The sequence below is a fragment of the Pectinophora gossypiella genome, chromosome 16 (genome assembly GCF_024362695.1).
Source record: "Pectinophora gossypiella chromosome 16, ilPecGoss1.1, whole genome shotgun sequence".
In the NCBI taxonomy this organism is placed as follows: Eukaryota; Metazoa; Arthropoda; class Insecta; order Lepidoptera; family Gelechiidae; genus Pectinophora; species Pectinophora gossypiella.
In genome coordinates, this window is record NC_065419.1 from 8,830,603 (window position 1) to 8,845,887 (window position 15,285).

The 15,285-nt window shown below is 35.2% G+C and overlaps 2 long non-coding RNA genes across 2 annotated transcripts; both read left to right on the top strand.

Moving 5' to 3' along the window:
• The first annotated feature begins 879 nt into the window (after positions 1–879).
• On the top strand, positions 880–1,740 carry LOC126374106 (uncharacterized). The gene is made up of 2 exons (XR_007567401.1): positions 880–1,160; positions 1,269–1,740. It is a non-coding gene; the product is annotated as an uncharacterized LOC126374106 (long non-coding RNA).
• Positions 1,741–2,511: 771 nt separating this feature from the next.
• Positions 2,512–7,887, top strand: LOC126374105 (uncharacterized). The gene is made up of 3 exons (XR_007567400.1): positions 2,512–2,806; positions 6,910–7,061; positions 7,702–7,887. It is a non-coding gene; the product is annotated as an uncharacterized LOC126374105 (long non-coding RNA).
• Positions 7,888–15,285: the final 7,398 nt, after the last annotated feature.

Here is a 15,285-nt window from a genome sequence, read left to right on the forward strand (position 1 = left end):
AATAATAACTCAATTATTGAGTAGTAAACAAAACAAAAGTAAACTATTTCAAATTATTTAAATTAAACCTATCAAATTCAATTTAATCTAAATATAGGGATAATGATTTCAAAACAACTAGCGCCATCTATGAGAGAACATTGGAACTAATGGAAGTAGGTCAAGTCAATAACCTAACCTATAATCTGGTCAACGACCTCTTATCCCTGACCTCTATCAATGACCTTGACCAATAAAACCGATCAATGACCTCGATCAATGACCCCGTATCAATGACCTGGTATCAATGACCCCGAATCAATGACCCCGTATCAATGACCTCTTATCTATGGCTCGGTATCAATGACCTTTCTACCAGCGACCCTTTTCGATTATTGACCCTTCCGGTTATTGACCCTTCCAATTATTGACCTGATTAAATAACCTTGATCAACACTAACCCTAGCTAAATTACCTACCGTGGTCAATAGTAACCTTATTAAATTACTCTTATCACAACCGCGATCAACAACACTTTTACACTAATAAACTAAACATACAAAAACAAGCAAATAAAAACATTTAAAAACCCTATCCAACCCCAATCTAACCTAATATAAAAGATACGATAAAAAAACAAAATAATTAAATAATGCATATCAACGCACTCTAACGGTGAACAACGGAACTAATAATTTGTCCGTCGATATGAGACTCTATGCGAGGTCTATCTAATAAATGTCAAACTAATACTCCTACTCGTCACTAGATGGCAGGCAAAATAAAGCATCTACAGACGAACCGATTAATATCGATTTTATTTTAGATCGATCGATTTTGTTTATTATTTTTTTATAAAAGTAAGATAAACCTACATCAAAACGTCACAAATTAAATTATATAGCCTTAGATAAATTGTATCTATGAAAATACTAAATAAACACGCTTATTTATAATAATAAAAAAATTGCCTTTGTCAAACTATGAACCTAAAACAAGGCTGTATGTAAGATGATCCTTGTCTACGTACTTAGACAAACCAAAAACAAACAAATTTAATGTCAGATTGACAACTGGAGAGATCCATCCGTTGTATTACGATTATTTCGTCGTGATTATTAAATAAATCATTGTAAATAAGAAGATTCTACCTAGTAAAAACATATAAAAGATGACACAAGGTAATTATAAAAGTTTGGTTACTTAAAATAATACGTCTGTACGTTGGAAAACCTTCACTTGCATCTTGTTCACAACACGCTTACAATGCTATTTTGTTTTGTTTTCAGTCACGCGCATGTTTCTACATAACCTACAGCTTCGAAATGATAATATAGCCCTGCCTAACTATGCAAGAACGAAACCCTACAATGCTAGCAAGTCAAAATGCCTATCGACCTACAGCCCTAGCCCTAGCCATACCTACACAGAAAATATATAAATAGATACATAGGGCGGGATACCTGCACCATGAGACCTAAGGCAACAGGCGGATAGTGGAAAGGAGAAGGTGCAGGAAGGATTTTCTTACTGCCAATCACACAGACTCATGTGACCGTGGTTAGGCTAAAGGTGTCTTGGCCACAGTAAGAGGATACTGAAAGTGACACATAGAACAATATAAACATGCACAGTGTGATAAAACAAAAGTGACATGGACATACACAGTGAAATTAAAGTGAAATAATAATAAATAAAACAAGCAGAATATGACAACTGTACTTATTATAATATGAATTAATATTAGAATGTTGATGATAACCAGACTCTTATTTATAATCTTTGATAGTTAAACCATAACATTGAACCGTTTTAACACAACTTCACCCCTTTACGATATCAGGGTTGGCAGGTTAGTCTCAGACCCTTACTATTCACAAAAATAGAATGCCCCCGCTGGACATTTAAGATACATACATAGCTTCACGCCCCCACATAATTCTTAAAGTACATACATAGCTTTACTTACGCCCCCATATAATTCTTGAGATACATACATAACTTTACTCTCCACATAATTCTTGAGGTACATACATAACTTTACACCTCCACATCATTATTGATGTACATACATAGCTTTACACCTTTCCTAGGTTACATTAATACATACATAAACACTTCACACATTTATAAGCTATAGTTTTATATACATACATGTAAATTTTCACACCCCCACTTTATTTTAACCATACATACACATCTTAATGTCTCCCTTAGATTACACATACATAAACATTTCACATCTTTATAAACCCCTAGTTATATACACGTACATATCAAATTTCACGCCCCCAAGACATCCAATCTTTTCCCAGCATTTGAGACCCCATAATCCTGGTCACGGCACCAAATTGTAACGCCCCCCCCCTTACATATATTACTTAAAAACCCCACACACTCAACTCCAATGACTAAACGACCAGGATTCGACCCTGGGTTATAGTCAACTAAGTGAATAAATTGGCCATTATTATTGTTGTGATCGTCTAGTATAAAGGTAGGACCTTATGTTGTGTTTTGTAGTAACTCAAATTCTTTTATATGAAGGTAGCTGAGTCAGATATGAATGCATGTTATTGAGGGCATGTAAATAAAGAATAATACTAACTTAATATACTACATATATACTTAATAACAATACAAATAGGTTATAATTATGTCGCTATGGTATATGAGAAAGTCAAGTAAATATCTAAGTAATAGGGCAATGGGATGTGAGATATTATAAGTATTTATAGTTTAAAAACAGTCAAATCAACGCCAAGCAAACCTAAACTTAATGACACTGATTAAAGCTTATAATTAAACAAGAGAGACTTACAAGAAGGTAAGAAATTAGTTAGTTATTTAAAATATGTTTAGGAATTTGGCTTTATTATTGTAAAAGATCTAGGAACACAGGAAAAGGATTAGAATACCATACCAACAATCTAATAGTATAGGGTGCCGTTTCGAGCCCCGACCACGCTCACCGGCGAATGAGGCCCTACCCTGATTTAGGCCCCTCTCCGAAAGAACAAATAGGTCTTTTTATGAAATGATAAGCACATAAATGTGACATATCAGGAGCATTAGGTAAATAATTGGTAGGTAAAGGGAAGAGCTTCCCAACACCAATTTCACATATGTAAAAAAAATTATTTAAGTTAGACAGATTTACATCCAATCTAACAACACAACTCATTGTGATGCATAGTTAGCACCATAGCCATGGCGCAAAAAGGTAAGTATGTGAGCGACTTAGCAACCGGAAGCCAATATGCAGCTACTCATCACTGTCCTCCCCCCAATACACCACAGTGCAAGAGGATCAACAGAAGCAGTGACTACCGAACTGGATTGACCCCAAATATACTAAGCAAAAGGTCCCTAACAAAACGAATGAGCGACTTAGCAACCGAAGGCAATACGCAGCTACTCATCACTGTCCTCCCCCCAATACACCACAGTGCAAGAGGATCAACAGAAGCAGAGACTACCGAACTGGATTGACCCCGAGTATACTAAGCAAAAATGTCCCTAACGTCCCTACTATGGCTTCAGCGGCATTGCAATAACACCAGCCATAGGAATAAGTATGAGTGTGAGATGGATGGTCATGAATATGATACCAACCATGAATCACAAGAATATATGCAGTCAAACTGGATGTAATTGTTATGCATAAATGCATTATTGCAATAATATTGCATGTTAGTAAGCAAACAAGTTGCATAGTGAAATTAGGCCAGGTAAACCCCTGGACAAGGTATAGGTTGTAAAGTTAGGTATGTCACTAACTAGCAGCAGTGACATTAAGGTATTATCAGGTAAAAGAATAGTAAAATAACACAAATAAATTGTGTTGAATTGGTTTGTATATCAGTGTAATCAAGCCAGGCAGGCCCGGACAATGCAAGTAAGTAAGTAAGAAGTCATGTTAAGTCACATAGGTGAAATAACAACACAGTTTCAGAGTATATAAGTTTATTCATAAGCCATTATCAATACCATTACCTTCATCTCATGGTATCCAGACTTTTATAATTCAATTCAAATTAGTAATTAATTGTATTATTTACATGGCTTAGTAAGCCACAATAAACTGATAGGTCCAGAGTGGGTCATAATAAATTTACATTATAACACAAGAGGACAAAGTTGACCCATACCATACAATACTGATTATATGGCATCGGCTAGAGTCTTCATACTCGAAAGCATCGCCACGCACAACCGCTCATCAGGAGGAGGCAATCCAACCTGACTATCCAAGTCGCAGCGCTGACTCGATACTGATTATCTAGCTTCATCTCATATTGGCGGATGGTCATCCTGTCCCAATATCAGAAAGAAGGTCATGGATAATAATATCTCACCGCACCACTCCTGTAGATAGCTGTATCTCCCAAAGCACCACTATAGAACAATCCAGAACCATGTTACAGTGGTAACAACAACTGTTCCTACAATTATTCTACATTGACACAGTGAGGTAGCAGGCCGTAAACCATAAAGGTTCACCCTGTGTAACTTCAGATTGGTTTTCGAATAGAATCCTCAGGGGAATTCTAACTACAATAAAACACAGCAAGATTACAATCCAACCTGGACCAACAGTCTAGGTTCACAATATAAGGTAAAAATCTAAATCCATGAGGTTACCTCTAAAACAAGGATACCTCATTCTGCATACTGATCTCCCCATCTCCAGGCAATAATTAATTATATTACCTCGAAATGTGAATCACAACACACAGAACTACAAGAAGAACATTTTTGTTCAGTCTATGCGGCAATATGTACAATTTTCATTGTAAACATTGACACACAGCCCAAACATAACCAATAAGATAATAAAATCCAGTCAGAATATATCGCAAGCAGTCATTCCCTACGCGTCAGTAAAGTGTCAGTCAAAAAGTTAAATAGATAAACATACATAAACTACATAAAATAACATAAATAATAACAAAACACAAACAAAGGTAAACAATCACAAGCAGCACATGATCCCTACGTTCGCAAGCTTCCCTACACACTTTTTACACATCCTACTCCTATCGGGCCCTATCTTTAGCGTAAAATTGTACCTGCCGTCTGAGATCTGATGATCTCAGACCTGTTTCCAACGATGCCTGTAAGAAAAAGGTAATTAGTACACCACACTTCCTATTTTAAACCTAACAAGGTCCCTACTGCGCACTACGCGGACTTTTGTCGGACAAAACCTACATATTTCACGTAATCTACGCACGGAAACTAATTCTAATCCCTATTCTAGCGCGGTAGACGACCAGCTACACCACGGAAGGTTCGAATAGCTGATTAAAGAGCAAATTTACATATTTTGACAAAATAATAATCGCGCACTGTAATCCTGAGCTACGGAGCTCTCAAAAGTCGCGACAGCTGGTAATCCAGCAGAATGGATCCCTACCAACTTACAGAATAGCTAGTCCGACTTGAAATTCCTAAACCGGCAGCACCTCCTGCTGTTCTTGCTCCGAGCGAAGTTCCTATCAGACCCGACAGCACCTCCTGCTGCTAATGCCACGAACGAAGTTCCTATCAGACCGACAGCACCTCCTGCTGTTCTTGCCACGAACGAAGTTCCCCAAAAAATCGTGCAAAACCCCTTTTATACCCGTTATGCTCCCTCTCATCTATCAGGCAATCGCGATATTGCTACCACTAGCGCCTCAAAAACATCCAAATGACATTTACCCGACATTGACAATCGAGGTATTTATTGAAAATCTCATACTTCCTATTGACATAAAAATATTCATTTAATTTTATTTTTATTCTTAAGTAGACTATAATACTAATGATGTTATTTATTTAATCAAATTCTATTTAATTTATCAAATCAGAACTGCAGAATTTTAGATAAAAAATATATCCAATTTTGTAGAATTTCTAAAAAGCCAAACACTCGCTCGACCATTTGCCTGACGTTTCTCGCACACATCTGTAATTTACATAATCTACACAAACCAAGCTCCTCAACCTTATTGGCTGTTTCTCTGTGTACGCGAAAGTGGCGTGACTTCTAGATTGTTCTATTTTAGGGTCTAAAACGCGTACAATACAACACCTTGTCAACAATCCAAAAACGGTTCCGTTTTTGGAGACAAAAACCATGAAAATACCTAAATTCCTCTATATCTCTTAAACTGTGACAATTAGGTAGCTGAAACTTTCAAAAACAATGCAAATTCAAAGAAACACAATAAATCAAACATTTAAAAAGATCCCCCACTCTACAAACCCGATCCTCCAATGCATGTTTTGGCTTGTCATTAACAACGACAACATACTAGCAATATAAAATTCACGATCAACTCACGTTCATGTTTTTGTTCACTAAATGTTCTTTCAATCGTAGGCACGGAACCCCTCCAAATAATGCGATTCACACTTGGCATTATTTTAGTTTTACTTTTTTTTTCCATGATTTTTTCAATTTTCGCGAATCACAGTTCTAAAAAATTAGAATAATATTTTAAACAATAGGTACGAACTTCGTTTGCTTTACAAATCAATTTCAACAAGAAATACTACGTAATATAGCTATTATTTTCAATTTTGTAAAATATACCAGCTCAAAACCCTTCATTCATATATTTTTACATCGACACCCTTTTGGTGCTTGCTACTCCCGCGAAAATTCAAACTATCCTAATGTCTATTTTTGTATTTTAAATAATTTTATTCCATAAATTCGTACATATTCTTTCAAAATAACATCCCTATCTCGAATCCTAATTAACAAACTCTAAAATTTCGTATACCTTTTTATAATCTATGTATTCCTGTGACGTAAACTGAACATATCCTTCATTCGTTCTCATAGTTAAACAAAACAGTTGAATCAAGTAGTGTGGTTTGTATTGTTTGGACAATTAGTGTACTTTTTGTGTTAAATATAATTATTAAACCTTTCAGATTGTGTTTAATATGACTACAGAATAGTGGGAATCATAATGGAAGGAAGACAAAATAAGATGCAACGTACGGGTTTTAGCTACAATAATTAGTAAGATTGAAGACTTCTTGACGATGTTTATAATGTATCCTATAAAATATTCACTCACCAGGTAAGAAATTAATAAATACCTTTTGTATTCGTTAAGTATTTTATAGAGAAATTCGTAGTGCAAAAAGTCACTGTTTCAACCATTTGTTCCAATTTTTCTTATGATAATTTCAACTATCAAACAGCAATCAAGCAAAATTTTATTACTTAACTCCATGTGTGGAGAGATAGTTCTTATCAGGACTACAAGAATTATTTGAATCTGTTTAGGATTTAATGAGATATTAACAGATGAAATTTTTTCAAATATTCCTTAGATTCCTACACATGCTCAGTCACTAACAACCTTGTTTTATTGATGAGTAATATAATAATTAGTAAATTACATACCCACCAGACATGAAATCAACCAATAGTTTCTGGACTGATAAATAAAATATAAAGTTATTAGCAAAACGGTTTCGGTTAAAACTGGCTTTCATGATGAGATTTGATCTCCCTTCATATTCTTTTGAGAATAAGAATGAATCCTACTTCTATTGTATTCACATGTTTTTATTCGTTTATTAGAGTCCTGTGAGTCATAAATAATACCTGTGGAAACAATAAGTAAATGCAAGTCATCGTCTTAGTAGGTACTAGACAGTGATTATGCTCTTACATAAAATTTACCCCTAATTTCAGTTATTAATTACTTTCAGAATCGTCCAAAGATTCAGGAGGGACAGATATCTACTCCAAACCTGGTATCTGTTGCAGATATTCAAGAAAATTATAGGAAAACAAATGTGAATGACGGACAGATTTAGCAAGATGAAAGATTTAAGCCTACAAGCACGCTACTGTTTCTCACATCAAAGGTACATTGTTAATTATGAACATCAATAGTAAATAAAGCAGTTTTGGAGAAAAATAGTATGTTTCATTAATAATACCCTGGTTGATTATTTTTATTGATATCGTAATCCATCTATTGGCAAGCTATGGTACTACAATGACTTCTAGCTATCAAGCTGCCTAGAATTGAAGTCCTGCTTTTCACAAATGTCAGTCCTTTTCCCACCCCATCTATGTACGAGTAGATGTACTTAACCAAATCTATTCCCTAAAAGATGGCGTTAAATTTATAAAATAAATAAAAATAGTTGGCTTATAGAAAACACTAGATTCAAATTAAGAAATAAGTAGTTTCATAATGGTATAACCACTAGAAAATCATTATCACTTCCATATAGGTTTGTAGATACATACATACATACACAAACTCACGCCTACCTCCCACCAGGGCAAGCAGAGACCATTGAATTCCATTTGTTTGTAGATCTATGAAATTATGAAACCTAACGGTGAAACAAAGCCTACATGTTTCTCAAAGTTCTAATTATGTTTTTCCTGTCTAAAGTCATAAAAAATAAAAGACGAAAATAATAATAAATGTCGAAAAAAAAATATTTCACTCCATAGCCAATCCTTTTAGTTAAGTGTTAAGTACTAACTTTTAGACAAATATTTAAACACATTATTGATATACATTAAGGTTTATTGAAGCTAACACAGATGGCTCCAGCGCACGATTATTGTGGTGCGTTCTGTTACAGGGGGTTGTATACGCGAATTTCTATGTACCTCACTGACTTTATTTGGATCTTATTATCCAAAATATGGTAAAAAGGTAAAAAGGAAGATTACAAAAATCAGATCAATCCAGTGCGCAACGTAGTAGAATATTTTTTAGGTTTATAGTACCGTTTTTCATTAATTTAGAGCTCTTTCTTGTCCGAACTTTCCTATAATTTATTTTTTCTATGAAACAGATTTATATTTTTATTTATTATTCTTTCATTCTGTTAGTGAAAATTCACCTTTACCCTATCTTGAGACTCGAGATATTGATGGAAACAGCTATAACTTCAGTAGGTAGGCAAGGACTTTTGAAAGTTCCGAAGTCACTGAACTTTTAGCTTCAATCAGTCTGTTTTTGAAAGATACTGGAAATATAATGTATTCTGAAATATTGACGGACTTTATATATACTTAATATAGATCTAGATATTTTTCGGATGGACTCCACAAAGTTTAATTTAGTCTTTCCTTTCAGAAAGAAACCCTACCAAATAATAGTACTTACATAGTGACCTATAGAACAACCACAATTTTCTGTGAAAACTGTATTCACCGCAGTATTCTGTGAAAGTTTTTTTTTTATCTTGGCTTTTCTTGTTACGTTGACAATAATAATCCCAGTCTGCGAAGCGATTTCCTCCCGACTCGCAATTTGTCTTGAATACTCAACAAACAGTGCGAAAATAAATGTTACATTTATATACGTCTCAAAGAGAAATATGTAGTTTCAAGATATTATAAGTATTAAGATGAAGACGTTAAGATGGAATATTGAAGAAAAAAGTTCAAGATGATGACAATTAGTACTGTGTCATATGATATTCTGTTAGTAATCAAACCGGCTCGATGGACCATGTTACCAAGCAATAATTAAAAACTGCAATAAATAGACTGTAAACTGAAAATATATTTTAAAAATATTAATTAATTATTTGGGGTTGTTTCCTGGCGCAAAGGTTGTCCATCGCCATACAACGTGGTAAAGCGGCAAGCGTGATGGGGACCTTTGCGCCCGGATCCACCCGCGGGGGCTTATTTGACTAAATAGATTGTTATTGTCTATTTTATATAATGTGTATTTTTGTTTTGACTGTAATATTTTGTTATATAAGTACTTTAAAAATATACTTTATTGCACTTAACAACTAGTTACATCACCAACATGAAATGGACGTTGACAAGGGTGGACTTATCTCTAAGAGATATCTCTTTCTGCCAACCCAGAAGTAGTATTAGAATATCTGCGGGAGAATAAAAAAGGTGTAATATATGAAATACATTATAATAATTATATCTACCTATAAAACCGTTTAATAATAATAATAAATATATAAAAAACAGACTATGGGAACACAAATATATTCCTAAGCCTCTATATGTATACTATAAACCGAGCATTTTATAAGAGTAATGAAACATAAAATCACAAGGAAAATGATGAAATCTCATAGAAGACAAGTTTGTCATTATTATACTCATACCCAAAGCACACTGGTAGAGTAATACAGTTGCATGTTAAGATCTAATTATATCACAAGAAACGATAAGTTGTTGACGCGAAGATATACGTATTAGTATTAGAAAGTATTTCAACACGCAACGGTAGTAATTTTCTAATCTTCTACTTAATTACTTAGGTATAATACGTCCTTGCAAATCCATTTCAATTAAGTTAAATAGTTACATTTATATAGTACTACCGACCTGCCCCGACTTCGCTCGGGTGCAATGCTGAGGAAAAAATGTAATTATTTGCAACATCACATTAAAAACCTCAAAATAACAGTATTTCTCCACTATTTAATGGATGTTATTATACATATAAACCTTCCTCTTGAATAACTCTATCTATTAAAAAAACCGCATCAAAATCCGTTGCGTAGTTTTAAAGATTTATGCGTACATAGGGATATAGGGACAGAAACTTTACCCACTTTAGAAGCAGGTATCTCATTATTAACAGCGGATTTTAGTGGATTACAAGTAAATTTGTTGTTGCAAGCAAGCATCCACTGCCTTAATTCTAAACCTTAAAAGCTATAAGCCAAGCAGTAAATTTTAATGAATATACAGGTAACAATAATTAAAACGAAATGGGTAATTAACCTTTGCTTTATAAAGTTAAATGGGGATTTGGATATTTAAATGCTGTATAGATATAAACAAACTCAAATCTGCTCACATCAACTTCGGAAGGTGTCTTCTGACAAAAAATAGTACCTATATCTGCTTATTCTAAATGTAAGTACTAATCTTTATTAAAACTTATAAATAAATAAGATTTACAAAAAACACCATGTCATTGCTTAAAAACTAGATATTAATTAAGTAAACTTAAAGTTAGTCAAATAGCCCGCCTCGGAGCATACCCGGCTCAAATGTACCCATCACGCTGGCCGCGTTGCCGCATTGGATGACCAGCGAGACATATCTCCCGCTCCGGATCATACCTGGTTCAGTATGCTGACTGTACTAATTAATTTGACAACTTATCGCTACAATTCATTATGATACAAGCCTATCCATCCATAGGGAAGGCCCGTGCCCCAGCAGTGGTCCCCACTGTTAATGGGCTGATAATGATGATGATGATGATGACTAGCGCCGTGGTGCCTAGCACGCGGTTTGTGCTGAGTGGGACCCTTTTGGCACCACCATCGGTGAGTAATGTATTTTTATATCTTGTTTTTTTTTCGTTGTGTATTACGTATTTTTTTCGTCCTTGTTATCTGCCATCAGTCGCTAGACTGTTATCAAACTTGTTCTGTTATTTTCACTGTTTTGAACTACACGGCCAGCGCTGCATTGTCCTTTAGTCCAAAGTACATTCGCACGTTTCAGTCTTTTTATGTCCCAAGAGGATAGGAGGGAGTTGGCTAAAGGATTAGAATGCTGGACCAAATGTTCCTTGTGTACTGCTTTACGCTGTTGCGCTTCTACATCGACAATAAGCATTTCTAGGTAGCTGTCCAATTCATCCATTCTGATAAACCAGGGCGAATTGCAAATTGTTTTAAATATGTTATTTTGTACACGTTGGTTGCTTTAGGTAGCAGTTGACCCACAGGTGTATTATGCAGTGTTTGATATTGCGTTTATGCTCTTTGTGGCTTCCTTCAATAATAACATAACATAACAAATACTTTATTGCACAAACAGGAAAAAACAAAACAAAAGAGAAATAGAATTAGTACTATAGGCGGCCTAGTTAGTGGCGGCGGGTAGTTGCTATTGCTAAGTAGGCAACCTTTAAGTATAGGAGATATTTAATATTATGTAATATAGCGGGATAGTGCAGCATGGGAATACTTGTACATATAAAAATAAATACACTTTCGACTACATAAACTACATAATAATAATACACATAATTATAATTGTTATAATAAATAAATATCACTACTTAAACTACTACATATACTATGAAAGAAAAAGGAGTAGATAGATTATGAAGATGAAGAGGAAATAGAGGCAAGGAAATGCGCCTTGACTTGCCCTTTAAAGGACTCCAATGACGAAGCTCTTTTAATGCTTTCAGGCAGAGAATTCTACAAACGGAAAGCTTGCACCGTGAAAGACTTGGAGTAGAAGTAAATGATTCTTTTCCAAATGTTGTGCGCGAGACTATCGTGAAGCTTTGCATTCATAAAAAATATGTCACGTATAAGTAAGTGTGATACTCTGTGTTAGAACGAAGACAAAGATCACAGGACCTTTTTGGCGTGACTTATTGAGATTTACCGCAATTGACTTTAACTACTTGGGCGGACAAATGGGGAGCGCTGATGGCTCTCACTCGGTACAAAATTTAAGACAATAGGCCTGAGGGTGGCCAGTTGGCCGCAAACCTCGGCTCATGGCGTCGTCTGATAGGATTATATTTGAAATAATTAATCGTCTCTAGTGAGTTGATAGCGATAAGTGCTGAATGAGGTAAATTGTCGACCACGCCAGAGGGATCAGTATCGGGTAACAACAGGATAAACGACACCTTTATGAGACCGCAAAATACGTCTACATTTTTTTTTAATGACTTGCCGTCGCTTACCCCGATAATGGTTAGGTAATATATGTTTATAGAAGTCACTGAATGAGGCCTAATGCCCTCATTGTGCTCGTAAAAAAGCTAAAGAGCCGTCTTGGGACATCTGAAGATACGCATTGAAACTTGAAACATGTATTTCGCTTGAGTTGCCACACGTGCGAAAGAACTTGAGTAAAGTCCTTTCGCACGTGTGGCAACTCAAGCGAAATGAGTCATTTGTAAGAGGAATGGAGAAAGTCGTATGAAGTCAACTGAAAATATACGTCCCACAGCTGAGCACAGGCCTTCCCTCAATTAAGCGGAATCAATGAGTAACAAAACTTTTTGGCGAAGCAAAAACGAGGGTTACCTACCTATGTACGTATGTATGTATGGATGTATGTATTATGGATGTATGTATGAATGTATGTATGGATGTATGTGTACGTGATAGCCATGATCGTTTTTATTACCTACATTCTATTGCTTTTTTTTGTTTGGCAATTTTCAATAAAAATCAGCACCGAATGTTTTTGGTTGCGATATTCGATTATTTGATGTATGCACTTACAACAAGTGATCCTTTGACATCAGGGTTGATGAGGTCGGTCATTCATCTCACAACCCACAAGAGTGAAAAAGAATGTAAACACGTTTATAAGAGCAGGGTTAGGGCAAGTAGTTGCTTACATTAGGGCAATTATCGTACAAACACTTAAGCCTAATGTTACGGTAGAAAGAATCACAAATCGTTAGAAACCAGTCATTGGTTATGTACAAATTACCTATTGGTCGGTCTCAAACAGGTATGCTTCGTACAGAATCAGAATCAGAATGATTTACTCAACGTAATCATAGATAAACTTGTTAAATGTCAATATAACATTTTTGAATCTACGTCATTTCGCAAGGTGTTATGGCTGAGGCGAAGAAATGACAAGAAACTGCAACAGCAATAAATCTTTTAAATCTATACGTCTCTTTTATATATTGCAAGTTATTTAATAACTAGAGAAACACATTTTTATCTTTTACGTAATCATCTTAAAAGAAGCTTTTTTAGTTAAAATAAGCTTCACAATTTTTCTGACAAATTCAATAATGTCTGGTATTTTATTATAAAAACATAAAAACCCCAAAAATGTTTTTTTCGGGTTATGTATACGGTATTTACTTAGCCTCTAATTTTGGATAGCAATTTTATTTTTGTTCCTTGTATTTTATGTACACTTTTACCCATTACGCGACTGTCAAGCTGATCACATTAAATTGACGTAGAGTTTACTTACCGCAAAGGCGATTACGTCTCTTTTATGTCAATAGAAACAGTTATTTCACCCAGAAGATAATAATAGGGTCTCAAGGGTTTGCTTTGAAGGTACTTTGACACTACGAGTGACGTCATAAAGGACCTTTAAACTCGGCATTGTTTCGTTTACCTAGTCACGGGCAGGTCGTTTATAACCACACGGTTGCTATTTATAATAACTAAGTTGTTTTAAGAAGGGATAATTATTTTGGACACCTTGCTTATTTATAAAGTTTAGGGACTTTTGACCTAAGTGTCTTACTCCTGACCTGACTCACGTTTTATTTGTGTGAACTGCGGCAAAGGCTGCCGTGCTGCTATTGGCTTGGAAGTGACAAGAGATTCTCCAGCAAAACGTGACAGCTACACAAACACTGTTACCATCATCTGTCAAGATGTTGTGGCCAATGATGAAATATACCTACAGGGATTTAGCTTATACAAGTTTAGATCTCGTAATTTTTTTTCGGGATCAATCCCGAAGCTTAATATGACTAGATCCCATTCGAGATTGACGGGATTGGGCGAATCTCCTTGGTTTATACTTTTTGTTATAATTATGATGATTTCCAAAGAAAACTTAATTATTTAGTTACCTAATAATGCTTCGGAAATAAATTAAAACATTATTTGGTTCATTAAGCCTATTATGACTTAACAGAGTTTCTCAATAACATAAAATTAGGATGACGACAATATAATGATGTATAGTTTATATATTGTTATGATTTTATTGTGATGTAGATAATATTGAAATATTGTAAAGTAATCTATATAATGTGTACCTGTACCTAGTTATGTATTCCGGACCTACCGCGGGTACTGTAAGAGTCCCGACGTAAGCTTTCTAAGTATTGTATGAAGCGCATTCCCAGACCTCCGGCGCAGACGAACAACATCCGTCCTGCGCATTCAGCTTTAGATAAGCCCGAACTACCGGGAGGTATTGTTGTTTTCATAGCTTTCTTAGATCATAGAACTAGCTCATAAGTTTAGTCTTAAGTTGACCACTGTAAAGTACGCATTAAAAGTTTAAATTCAAAATTCAATTTTTGCTTTTTAAAAAGAGTCCCTCGCTCCGCGGCAACTTAAGTGGCGCAGCCGGTAGGATATCCGCTATTGGAAGAAGCTGTACCCAGAAGACCTGCAACTCGGTTATCACGGGTTACAGTACGGTGGATATTCTACGAACCAAATAAATAACTTTTGGACAAGCGACGAAGGACGAGTACTCTCTCGGTGGCAACGCACAACTCTAGTAGGAGGAAATGGGATCGAGCGGTCTGTGAGTAGACTTTTTCACTATCCTGTCTTATCCCTTTCTATTCC